The sequence below is a fragment of the Cebus imitator genome, unplaced genomic scaffold (genome assembly GCF_001604975.1).
Source record: "Cebus imitator isolate Cc_AM_T3 unplaced genomic scaffold, Cebus_imitator-1.0 Scaffold249, whole genome shotgun sequence".
NCBI lineage: Eukaryota > Metazoa > Chordata > Mammalia > Primates > Cebidae > Cebus > Cebus imitator.
The window spans coordinates 2,805,889-2,817,659 of record NW_016107564.1 but is presented as its reverse complement, the minus strand read 5'-3'; positions in this window follow the sequence as shown (position 1 = coordinate 2,817,659).

Genomic DNA, 11,771 nt, shown 5'->3' with positions numbered 1-11,771 from the left:
AAAAAAAAAAAAAAAATGTTAAACAGAATTAACATGACCTGGAAATTCCACTCCTGGATATCTACCCAATAAATATGAAAACATATATTCACACAGAAATGTACATGAAGGTTCATAAAGGCACTATTATAATAATTGAAAAACAGAAACAACCCAAATGTCCTTAATTAATGAATGGATAAAGAAAATGTGATATGCTCACACAGTGGAGTATTATTGAGCCAGAAAACAGAATGAAGTGCTAACACATACCACAACATGGATGTACCTTGAAAACGTGCTAAGTGTAAGAAGCTAGTCACAAGAAGTAACATACTGTATAATTCCATTGACATGAGATATCCAGAATAGGCAAATCCATAGAGACGCAAAGTAGATAGGAAGTTCCCTAGGGCTGGATGTGGGGGGAATGAGGAGTGACATCCCAATAGAGATGGGGTTTCCTTGGGGCTGAGAGAAGTATTCTAAACTTGTGTGATAGTCACAAAACTGGATATACTAAAAACTACTGTATCATATACTTTCAGTGTAAACTTGATGTATGTAATTAGATCTCAAAAAAAGATGTTAAACAAAGTCCCTCCTCACATAGGGTTTGTATTCTCTAGTGCAACTCCCTTCCATTTTTCCTGGATCTGATATGAAGATAGCCCATTCCAGATTTGATGCCACTGGGAGTGGAGGGGGGAAAGGAAGGAGAAAGAGGGGTATTGAGCATTTATTAATTTATGATACTATCCAACTAAATAATAGCTCTTTGGCACTGTACACCATGACACCTCCTGTCCCAGAAACAGGGAAAATTGTTTCCGTTGGCAGAACTAGTCATACGCTGGCTCTGACCAACTCTTAGGAAGAGAAAGAAGGAATGAGGAAGAAGAAAGCGGATGGAAGAGAAGTGAAGAAGTGAGAAAAAAGGAGGAGGGAGAAGAAGGTAAGGAAAAAGAAAAGAAGAAAAAAGAAGATAAAGGAGAAGTTAATGTAGAAGAACATGAAGGAGCAAATGAAGAGGAAACATTAACTGAGCATTTACGCAGTGCCAAATGCCATACTGGGGTATTGCTATACACAGTGTTATCAAATCTTCAAAATGAAGTAAATACTCTTACTATACCTGTTTTACAGATTTGAAAACAGTGTGGTGAACACAGCATTTTCAGAGGTACCACTGCTGGGAGTTCTATCAGTCAGACCTTGAGCAGCATATCCTTTTTCTTTTGCCCAGAAATCTGGGTAGTGGGCTTCATAGTGGACCAGTAATATAATCCGGATGTTATTCTTGGCTCTTTCCTTGGTCCTTCCCCATCCCTGAGATGCTGGAGCTTCCTAATATTCTGTGATATGCACCAGGAGATAGTTTTGATATAGGTAACTAAGAATTTTGCCTGTGGCAGGCAGAGGTCAGTTAACTTAACTGAGGGCACACTGGTATATGTGGTGGAAATGGGACTCGATCCTTGTCCACTTGATTTCAAGCATTGACTCTTAGCCATCGTTCCATAACCAAAGGCACTGAGCTGTGTAGGCCATAGCTCCATAATCCACCTGCAGGGAAGACAACACCAGTATGCAGGTTGTGGCTTAGGTGGGAAACATTTTGTTCTGTACCATTTTATAGAAGTAGGAAGGCACTGACACCAAATGCTTTATACAAACTAAAACTTAATTAATTGATCTTAAATAATACTGCATATTCTCACTTATGTGAAGAATCTAAAACAATCAAACACATAGAACCAGAGAATACACTGGTGGTTACAGAGGCTGGAGGGTGAGGGTGTGAGGGATATGATGAACAAAGTACAAAAATCTCAGGAGGAATATGGGTGTTTTTTTGAGATCTATTGCATAGTGTGGTGGATATAGTTAACAATACAGTATTGTACATTTCAAAATTGCTAAGAGAGTAAATTTCAAATGTTCTCATGACAAAAAAATTGCTAAGGATATGATTTCATTCCTTTTTGTGGATGCAAAAGATCCACATCTCTTGCAGCAACATGGATACAGCTGCAAAAGATGCAGCTTGGGATAACGGCTTAGGATAATGGAGGCCATCATCCTAAGCGTATTGATGTAGGAACAAAAAATCAAACACTACATGTTCTCACTTATAAGTGAAAGCTAAACATTGAGTACACATGGACGTAAAGATGAAAATCAACACTGGTGACTACTAGAGGGGAGAAGGTAGGAGGGAGAGAGGGTTGAAAAACCAGCTATCAGGTACTATGCTGACTACCTGGGTGATGAGATCATTAGTATACTAAACCTCAGTGATCTACAGTTTGCCTGTGTAACAAACCTGCCCAGGTACCCCCGAAACTAAAATAAAAGTTGAAAAAATCCTAAGTATTTGAGGTGATGGATATGTTAACTAGCTTAATTTAATTATTCTACATTGTATTTATAAATTATAATGTCACTTTATACTCCAGAAATATACACAATTATAAATTGTCAATTTGCAATAAAAATTATTAAAAATGCTGATGTTATTGGGTTTTTAAAACATTAAACGTTTAATGTTTAAGAAATTCCCTATAAAGAATTCTCTGCAATATTAATGGAAAGGAGTGGTGGAGATGGAGTGAGACTGTACCAAGAACCAGCTCGGCTGGGAGACTCCCACCCAGGCGGGCTGAAGGTATTGAGAAGCAGACACCCAGATAGCCAACAGAGTGGATCTATCCTGGGGACCAACAGCTTGAGAGCCTGCAGGGCTTACAGCTCTACAGGACTGATGGCCCTGAGGAGAAATTCATCCATGTATTTATTTGCTCTTTGACAGGTGATTCTTATTAATACACAGCTGTTCTACATATGCACATAACTCAGGAATATAACAGATAGGCAGCTGTTACCCACCTACCACTAATTACAAACTAAAAGTAACTTCCACAAGGGAGCCATGGGGGCAGGGTAAACTTAATAGTTCTCAACAGGATTGAGGAGAAGTTTTCTTTAACAGGGTGACCACCATTCAAAATAGTCTGGGAGGTATGTGCTTTCGTCCTATTCATAGACAGGAGAATAGTCATTCTGTTCAGGTAAGGTCACAGGACTAGGACAGTAGAACTGGTATTTGTCCTTGAGCCCACAAAAATACATTGCATTTTGTGCAAGGGAGAAGCAGATGGTCTTCCTCCACTCTCCTGGCTTCTTCAGCAGCGTTATAAATTAAATCGACATATAACAGATTAACAAAAAAAAAATATGTTTAACTACATACATTGGCACAGGGGTCCCACAAAAATATGAGTTGAAGAAGGACCAGATGATTGAAGCTGATATAGCAGCCTGAGCTACAGAAGGCATAGGAAAAGCTTGGGGCTTCATGGGGGTGGTAGAGATATGTTATGAGAAGGGGGGGGAGGAAATTCAGGTGAATAAAAGTTTGTCTTTTATGAAAATAAAGTGTCCGAGGTAATAAAAATTGTCTAGGAGCAGCCCTTTTCCTCATACAGATAGTTTTACTAATGCAGATTTCTTTAACAAGAAACATAAATTTCAATTTACAATAGACATAAATTTCTTTTAAAATGGCAGCTTTTCAGAGATACTCCTGTGTCTGCAGTTTATCTGAATAACAAGCTTGAAATATGCTAAGAAGTGCATTTTGGGGTGGCACATCTTGTCTCCACAGTATGTTTGAGGTGGTGGATCCTGAACCCTGACAAATGAACATCTTGGAAAGAGATCTGACTGGCCACTGCACAGCTGTGCAGTGCACAGAGAAACGTGACTAGTGCTCCAAACCTCACCCTTAACAGCTCTCCACAGCCCAACATACCTGCTGGATGTTACAATAACCCAAGCCCATGATGATGGCCTGAGTCATTCAGAAAAGAAACACACCCAGTAAGGGCATCGTCTTCACAAAACTAGTTATATGTAACACGTCCTATGTCAGGGTGTTTCTCAACATTTGTTAACCTATCAAACACATTCTCAACTAATCTCCACTCAGGTCAATAAAATTGTGGTTGAGTGTCACTTCCTAAGCGTGGCTGGTACCGCAAAATAGTAACTCAATGTTTTTTCAAACACCTCTCACTCCCAGACTTGCCATTGTCATGCACACCTTTCATCTCAAACCACATTATTGGAAATGAGAAAGAAAAACTCTCCTCTAGCTGGGTGCTTCATAGGACTAGCCAGGTGAGACCGTCTCTGAGGGTCTCTGACAGCTCAGTTTTACTGTATAATCTGTTTTCATGACCCCTTAAAAGGCCAGATTGTCTACTGTTTTTCTTTTATGAGAAGAGCCTCCCCCAAACCACCCTGCTGTCTTTTAGCAAAAACATCAAAAGTCAGTTTTTTCCCTTGTTTTTGTTGTTCTTGGTGGTGCGTTTTGTTTATTTTTATTTTTTCAAATTCCATGGATATTTTCAAAATGAAGATCTACCTTACCATGTAATTTTCAAGTTTATGTTTATGTTGCAGAGAATAGGAGAACAGTTTGGCCACCACCTTTGGAACCTCAGCATCATCTATCAGCTTACATGGTACTTGCCCTGTGCAGGAATTCAGAGCTCTCAGATTGGCTTACCTTTGTTCCCTGAAAGCTTTGGACTACTGAAAATATAAGCAGGAATAAGAAACTCATTTATTCGAAAATGAAGTGAAGTGCTTATCTGTCTAATAATCCGATGGTTATGTGGCTTTTTTTTTTCAAATAGGGTTTTCGGAGTACACAAATGAGCACACAGAGGCATGCATAAACACTGAGAGACATTCATCACTGGTGGTAACCATCACTCTACATTGACTAAAGGTTACATCTGGATTCACCATTTGCTTTCCTCTTTGGGGCTTTTTATCCCTAAATAACATGCAGTTGTTCAATTCATTGCTAAGCTACAGAGATCCAGCCAAGAATGAATACATTAATATTGCAAATGCATTTACTCTTTGACTCACTGACCCCATTTCTAGGAATTCATTCTACAAACATCCCTGCACACATGAAAGATAATAAATATACCAGATTAGTCATTGCAGCATTGCTTATAAGAGAAACTGATTGCAAACAACCTGAGTGATGTTCCTAACAGGAGGTGGGTTAAATCAATTACAAAACATCTCTCCCATGGAATATTATGTAGCTGTAAAAAAATAAAGTGAGGAATTTCTGTATGTATTGATACAGAATAATCTCTAAGATGTAGTAATAAGGGGTATAAAGTATTGCATATGAATGCTTCCTTTTGTGTAAGACAAGGTAGGGAGTAATAATATGTATTTGTATGTAGCTGTATTTTTGCAAAGAAACCCTAGACAGATCTGCATGAGTCTTCAAACAAGCAGTCATCAGAATGAGAGGTGTGGGAACAGAACAGGGGACAGGAGTAGGAATGAGATTTTTTCATAGTGTTTTATTTTTAAGCCATACGTATATATTACCTTTTCAGAAATGACATAAACATCACCAAATGTAATCTAAAACAAATCTATATACTTAAATTACAAAAAATGATCCATTGGGAAAGAGTCTGTTTTTCTGTCTTATCAGGCATGCTTATCAAATACTTCATCAGCTGGAAAATCAACAAAATAAAGTATGTGGGCAGCTACATCCGACAATGATTCTTTATCTCATTCAAAATCACCCAGTACTGACGACATCCTTCCTTTCAGCATTCATGCTTCTGCTATCACCCAGGGGCACTGAGTTCACAGCCGGCTCATGGAAGGTAAGAAACTTTGCACACAGCCCTGAGAGAGAGACAATCATACATATGTGCATGCTTCAGAGAAGGACATCTGGAAATTCTGCAATGTTCCTGAACTAAACATACCCCTGTTTCCTTGGGTTCCTTTAGGCCAGGGTTCACAATGGGGTCACACTAATCCCAACAATCTATTTTAGTGGCTCATGAAGCCTCTATTTGTCTTACAGAACATCATCCCCTTTCAAAGTGCCTCTGCCTCAATATTTCTGGGGGTCATTGCAGGGAGTAGCTCATCTTTGTTTGCAAAAGCTGCCCACAGTCCCATGACCTCCACCATGGTTTTCCTCTCCTCTCAATCTCCAGTGGTGACATGCACTGTAGAGGATGTTGCTTCACACCCCCCACTTGGCCCACCAGATCTTCCAGCCTCTCCCTTTGGCTCTCTGCCCTGGGTCCAGCCCCAAAAGGCCCTTCCAGAGGAAGGAAGGCAGCTGAGGTCCAGTTATCCATTCCCCAGCTGGCTTCCTTTCTGCAGGGTTGCCTTAGGCCACTGGATTCCTTGACAGAGGCCGAGGCTCTTCTGGAAGTGGCCTCTCTGTGGGACTCTCTCCTTCCAGATTCCCACGGCCTCTCTGTTGCCTCACTCCATGAGGCCTTGGTGCATCTCTGCACACTGTCAATGCTTTGCAAATGGTCCCTATTAAACCTCCTTCAATTTTCCTGATTTGTGTGTGCCATCTGCGTGTGGATAGGGCCTGACCGATTTGGACAGTACCTGCCTGCAAGGCAGTTTACATATGTCCCATCATTGCCTTTGGTGACCACCATCTCTGCAACCCTCCAGCTGTGCTATGGCTAGGCCACACTTTGAGAGCTGGGTCCCAACCCAACACTATTTGTGGCTCTGTGCCTCATAACATTCTTAAAGACCCTGCTCTTTCTCCTTAGGGCTCCCCTAATTCAGAGAAATGCTACTACTAATTACACCAGGACAAAGGACACCTGCTGGCACAATCATAGCCATTCAGGAGCCTTGGTCTCTGCATATATACACAGATACACACACGTACATAACGAACTCTGCTACAGATATGATTGATACCTTCTAATTCTCCCTTTTCCAGACCTCCTTTATCTGTCAATAGTCCCTCCCACAAATGGACTTCTGAAAGCCCCATGCTATCAGCCCTGATGCATCTGAGCCCCAGAGATAGGCGCAGCTTAGACGAAGTCTGGAACTATCTAATATGAAATTTTAGAAGAAGAGCATAGCGTGGTATATTTCTGATATGATGTTTATGTCAGAGAGATGAAGAGGGTGATATATTGCCAGATGAAATGCTATTAGGACAGCCACTCTATCTTCTTAGTGATTTATATTTACTATTTACATTATCAACCAGCATCAATGTGCAGTGGCTAGAAGGTGCTCTCCAATGGATCTTTACTGGCTCTCAACAAAAGCCAGTGAAATAGCCTCCAAGGCCTGACCTGATCTAGACTATTTTCTTCCTTCACCCTGATCCTGCCATCTGGCCTCCTTGCCATTCCTCAAACAGTTCAGATACATGGCCACCACGAGGCCTTTGCTTCTGCTTCTTCTGCTTGAAATGTTCATTCTACAGATAGAAGTATGACTTGATTCCTTCACTCCTTCAAATCTTTGTTCAAACATCGTCTTCCCAATGAGGCCTATCCAGGCTTCTCATTTAAAACCATAGCCCCCAGCCTAGCTTTCTATCTCCTTTCCATGTTATATTATTTCCTGCAGCATGCTTCACCTTCAAAAATATAATTTATTCCTTATACAAGCTATTTATTGTTTACCTCCACCCACTAGAATGTGCACTACAAGAACATATGCACAATTGCCCATTTACTGAGTAGATCCCAGCACTTAGAACAGCACCTGGAACTCATAAACACACAATGATATCTGTTTAATGAATTAATGATCAAAGCACAAATCTGATCATACACCTTTCTTGTCAAAGTTTTTTAATCTTTTATGGTTTTCCATTGCTTTCAGGACAAAACTAAATCTCTTTAGCATGTTTATAAAATGGCAGTAATTCATTTTCTAGCCTTACACAAGCCACGTTCCTTATTGCCGTGAATCGCTGCAAGATATAAATTATTATAATACAGGAAGAAGTGCTGGATTTTGTGTGCTGCAATAAGAAAAAAGACTGGGACATAAGCATATTAAGATGAAGGAAATAATGACTATAGTGTATAACTATATACACTATACACAATACATCTATACATAGACACATACATACTATATGTGGATGTATACATTTTATCTATGTATATCTATATCTATGCTAGATATACATATGGTATATAAATATAGATCTAGAAATATACATAGATATAGTGTATACACATAGGTCAATATACATAGATACAGTGTATAGCTATATACACTGTATACACAATGGTGACTATAATGTATATATCTAGACCTACACTATGTAGAAGAGTATTGAATCTTCCCAGAAGCCTCCCTTTATGGACCAGTGCTACCTTTCTTTTGAGGAATTGCTTCTCTTCCTCTTCTGAATGAAAATAAGTGTCTTTTTTCATGGTACCACCTCCCTGATCACAGCTACTCAGTTATAATAGTCAACTCAGCTAGCCATAGTCATTGGTCAATGGTGGTCACGTAACTCCAGCCGTGCCAACCAGAATGCTCCCTGAGATTTTTTCATTTAAAGGGGGTTATAAGGGGAAGTTATTTCAACTCACAGGCCTATCCACCACACCCACTACACACTTTTCTACCTTGTTAAACCCCACTTTTGTGATGAGTTAATTCATATATCCCCTGCTCTTCTCTAACTTGCTCACCCACTCCATGCACCACCGCCCCATGCACCACCCCCATCCTAGTGTAAATTTCTCCAGTGCATGAACTCTGTTACACCTGATTCATGCCTCTGGTAGCCCTGTCTTCTCAATTAAATGTTACTGTTTGTCTTCTCCAAACACTAAATTGAGCATTACTTGAGGATAGAAAATCATTTGGATTCACCTTTGTATTTCCAGAACCTACTATAATGAATTTTGATTGATATTATAATTTATGGTGGACCACCTGATAATTCTTTCTTGATCAGTACTGACCAATAGAAATAAAAGGTGAGCCATGTATAAAATTTTACATTTTTATTAGTAGCTATATTATTATGGAACAAAAAAACCCAGTTACAATTAATATTAAAAATATAGTTTAATTAACCCAACATATCCAAAACAAGCGTGATCGTTTCTACACATAATCAACATAACAATTATTAATGTGATATTTTATATTCTTTTATCTTTGTACTAAGTCTTTGAAATATAGTGTTCATTGTACACTTACAGCCCGTCTTGGTACTAGTCACATCTCAAATGCTCAGTAGCTGCAAGTGTTTAGCGGCTACCATATTGGACAGCATAACTCTGGATAGTAGTTCCTTGGGAGTGACATCTCTCTTATTCATCTGACTTTCTTTCACAGATAATTAATAAACGTCTCTCTAGCTCTAAGCAGAGACATATTAAAAGTCTTCCACCTGAAGGAACAGGAATGAATTGCCAAATACTGTGTGTATGTTGAGTGAAATAATCCAGGCACAGAAAAACAAACATCACATGTTCACACTTACATGTGGGATCTAAAATTCAAACCAGGCTGCATGCGGTGGCTCACGCCTGTAATCCCAGCATTGTGGGAAGCTGAGACAGGTGGATCACCTGAGGTCAGGAGTTCGAGATCAGCCTGGACAACAGAGTGAAACCCCATCTCTACTAAAAATGCAAAAATTAGCTGGGCGTGATGGTGGGCACCTGTAATCCCAGCCACTCGGGAGGCCAAGGCAGGAGAATTGCTTGAACCTGGGAGGCAGAGGTTGGGCAACAAGAGCAAAACTCCATCTCCAAAAATAAAATAAAATAAAATAAAATAAAAATTATCCTTCTACTCTCATGGACATAGAGAGTAGAAGGATAGTTAACCAGAGGCTGGGAAGGGTCTTGAGGGGATGAGAGGTAGGTGGGGATGGTTAATGGATACAAAAAAAAGAAATAATGAAAAAGATCTAATATTTGATAACACAATAGGGTGACTACAGTCAATAATAACTTAATTGTATATTTTAAAATAACTTACAGAGTGTAACTGGCTTGTTTGTAACTCAAAGGATAAATGCTTGGGGGTGGTGGTGAATATCCCATTCTCTATGATGTGCTGTTTTCACATTGCATGCTTGTATCAAAATGTCTCATGTACCTCATAAATATATGCTACTATGTACCCACAGAAATAAATTTTAAATAACAAAAAATACTTTTGCTGTCATTTCTAGTGAATGCCACATGCGCTACTTTTCAGGTCTGTTATGCTGCTAAATAGAGAAACTGTTCAGTTCTAGTTGAAGAAGTTATTTCCAGAGGTATTCTTTGCTTTGAAAAAATAGCAAAATGACCAGGAGAGTGATAGAATAGTAAGCGTTTCTTGGATGTAGGCAGGTGTGTAGCAATAATGAATTTTGAGGTAGAGGCAAAATTGAAAGGATCCCAGAAAAGATCCCCTGAATAAAGTAAAATAACAACAACAACAACATCCAGACTCTCAACTGGGAAGCATTTGGATCAAATGACAGAAAACCCACTCGTAGCAGAAAGTGCTGGTGTCTCGTGCTTATCCATCTTGGCAATGACCATTTCTGAACACATCCTCCCAAATTCCAATGGGAAGCACCTGTGACTGCCTGAGGCCCTTCTCTGACTTCCAGTACCTGTTCTGCCCCCACACGGGGCAGCCTGGAAGTGTCAGGAATTAGGAGTTCCCTTAATCAATGACTGGTGGGAATGGAGGATAGAGACCCCAGCTTTCCATGCCTTTGATTAATTCACTCTGAGGAATGTACTACACTGTCAGCCAAAAGTCTCCGCAGGATTTAGCTCTTGTTGCCCTCAGTGACAACTTGCCTGGTAACGCATCCTTTATGGGCTGTTTCCCTCTCTTGTCTCAATACCCCCCTTTCCCTGGAGTGCTGTGCAATTTCAGTTACTGCAACTCTTGCATGAAGTGAACTATGATGGAAGAAAGAGAAAGAGATGCACTGACTTACAGACTATTTATAACAACTGAGAGATGTCATAAAATGGTAATGATAAGGAATGTTGAATTGGCTGTCGCTTTCCACTACTATCAAGTGCTGAGGGAAGAAAACAACAGGATCAGGTAACTACCAACTATCAATTGGGGCATGGTGTGAAGTCAGAAGACCTCAATTGCCTTCAACATTGAAGGAGCCCCTCACCCACTGCAGCCGGAGGGCAGACTGTGTGAAAATCCTGCAAGTATAGCATGTTCATTCTGATCACAGCAGAGTAATCAAGAAATCTTGTTCTCTATTTCCAGCCCTGGCAGGTATCTTTCATTAAAGTCAAAGCCTTGATAGGGAAAGAGTGAGACCCTGAGATGAGATGGGGACATCTTTGCCTATGTGATGACAAACCTTGAACCCCCAGATTCCCATCATTGCCCCCCCTCTGAGTGGCAGGAGTCAGTTTCTTCCCCACTTACTGAAGGATAGCAGTTCTCTTTTCCTGGAAATTGCACAGCCTTGCATTGCGAGTGGATGCTTGCCCTCTTCAGCACCTGGCTCCCTTAGCTGCTTCTAGATCAATAATTAAGCTCCAGTGTCCGCACTATGCTTCTGGGAAATGCCATCCCTTATTTTGGAGAAAAAGGATTATTAACCAAAAGAATTGTAGGATCTGCCTAAATGTATGTCAGGAATTGGGAAAACGTGCATGAGAATAGTGTTGGACTGATAATGGCAGTACAGAGTATACAAGGCTGGATAAGAAAGAATAAATTGAGGCCGGGCGCGGTGGCTCACGCCTGTAATCCCAGCACTTTGGGAGGCCGAGGCGGGTGGATCACGAGGTCAAGAGATCGAGACCATCCTGGTCAAAATGGTGAAACCCCGTCTCTACTAAAAATACAAAAAAATTAGCTGGGCATGGTGGCGTGTGCCTGTAATCCCAGCTACTCAGGAGGCTGAGGCAGGAGAATTGCCTGAACCCAGGAGG